Genomic DNA, 2,397 nt, shown 5'->3' with positions numbered 1-2,397 from the left:
GGTGGGTCGTGTGACTCTGGCACCTGTTCGACTTGTACCTCAATGCGAGGGCGTTTAAGAACAAATCTATCCATCCGAAATATACAATTAATCCTAGAAGTTCTGCTGATGATGTCTACTGCAATTTACACGGCGCGAGTTTTGGGGACTTTTCACTGTGAACTTGACGTATCGACGTATCAGTAATGCATGCAGACCTATGATGCAGACCCAACGTTTCGTTGCTCTGATTGGCTGTAGGTCTATTCATTCGGAGGCATTTTGATCTGACCGCTAACGCCAGATAATTTTCACACCTTTAGTGTATAAAACTCCCCCAATACTTAGACTATTCCTTGCACCCCTCTAGCATAAGCCCGAATGGTCTCAACCATATTGCGTCAGTAACGTGCACTTGTTGTTACAGCAGGATCAGTTTGTGTGTTGTGGAGACGACCGGTAGATTTTCACAATCCGTGTTCTCAACATGCTTACTTTAACATAATTGTTCATGGTCGGGCTAAAGTAGGGCTAAGCCATTTCTTGGTATGGCTGTAGCCTACCCCAGCCATACCCTGGCGCCGCCACTGAATATAGGCCTACATACATACCTGTTTTATAATGAGGGATGTGTAGTTTATAGGCAGGATGCAGACAAATATTGACCAGGGTCAGGGGATGTGCAAAAGTTTACAAGTCCCATATGCTCCAGTGGTGCATTATATATTTTAAAAGTAGTAAGCTAGTTTCCACCGGGTCCGTCTGCGGCGCGTTACGGCTGCGCCACGGTTTTGGTCCGGCCTCCTCCGGCGTCATACCCTACCGGGCGCGTTTCACGAGCGTTTCAGAAGCATTGCGGAAGCGGAGCGTCGTGCATGCCGGCTCGCAGTTCTTGTTGATTTGGGCATATTTCCTGGACATTTGTACTTCTACAAGAAAGTAAGTAGGCTACGTAGTTAAATGGTTTATTTGTGTGTCTGTTTAAGGGTCATTCCAGAATTGGAGGACAATTTAGACACCAACATTTTTGAAAAATGAACCTTTTATTTTATAAATGTGTTTATGTATTTAGGAAAAACAGACAATAAACCATCAAAAAAAGTGATTTGCCCAGCTAGGCATCAAATTAATATTTTCCAATGAAGAATTACCCCTGTTCCACTAATTATAGTAACAGGGTTGAAAGTAACAGGCTTGAAAATCAATGCTAATTTGAGTTTTAACCTCAGGAATTATTGCTAGATGTAGCATGTAATGCTACTTTCAAGGCAAGGACAAACTTGGATATCTAATGCAAGAAAGATAACCTTGAAATTAATATGCTTTATTCTGATAATATCAGTAACAGAGTTGAGTGGGTCAGAGTGCCACACTCTTTTAAGACTGAAAAGATTGTAAAAATATGAAAAATAAAAGAGAGGACTTAGTTTTGGTCTACCCATGGCTTGCTGATGTCACTTCCACTGTGTCATCTGACTTACAGTTTTTTCACTTTCTGTGCCAATCTAAAAAGGTTTGGGTAACAGGGTTGAACGCATGTTGAGGGACACACCTTCTGTGCAAAATTACTGTTATTTAAAATATGTTTTTGATTTAACAAATTGATTTTACCATTACAAGAGACATATATCAATAGAATAATACCAAAAAAAGTAAATAAAATCCCTATTTTAAATGTTAAATTTGACATGCAAGTTGGTCACAAAGAAGCGGGGACAAGAGAAAAATGCCATTTTAGGGGATGTTCGAGAGCTATTTGATAATTTAAATAATATTTTGAAACCACTTTTTCTACAACTTTATATACATTTTGTCTCAATACAACAAGTGCATGTTTTAGCATTTTGGGCATGGATTATTAGATTTTTTATATGGGGGACATGAAATGTCCTCCAATTCTGGAATGACCCATAAATCGTGTTTATTGTTGTTATTTCCTATTTTGTTGTGTTGTAGACTACAGACATAATTAATAATAATTGTAATAGTCCAGTTAAAAACAACATGAATCAAAGATGGGTTGCTGTATTTTAGTGGTTAAAAAAATGCATTCATCATAATTATTCTATATAATTTACACACAGTCAGGGGCGCCGTAAGGGGGTGAAAAGTTAGGACGATTCTAAGGGCCCGTGACTGACAGGGGTCCCAAAATGTTCAGAACATTAAGAAAAAAAATGTAAGTAACCTTTCATCAATCCTCAATAATTAACATTAATAGAACGTTATATTGATAAATTACTCACAAAATGTACGATTCATTTAACTTATTTTCTTCCAAAAGTGAATTACCCAAAGCCTCTGTACACCCCCTTCTATTTACATGTAATGGTTTGGTCCTTCCTCCAAACGCGGTGTGGCACCGGCACTTGCAGAGAGTGAAAGCATGTGAGGAGGGATGCTAGTACTTTAGCCTAC

Source organism: Gymnodraco acuticeps, unplaced genomic scaffold (assembly GCF_902827175.1).
Source record: "Gymnodraco acuticeps unplaced genomic scaffold, fGymAcu1.1, whole genome shotgun sequence".
Classification (NCBI taxonomy): domain Eukaryota; kingdom Metazoa; phylum Chordata; class Actinopteri; order Perciformes; family Bathydraconidae; genus Gymnodraco; species Gymnodraco acuticeps.
The sequence above is the reverse complement of the archived record's forward strand: the minus strand, read 5'-3'. Positions refer to the sequence as shown.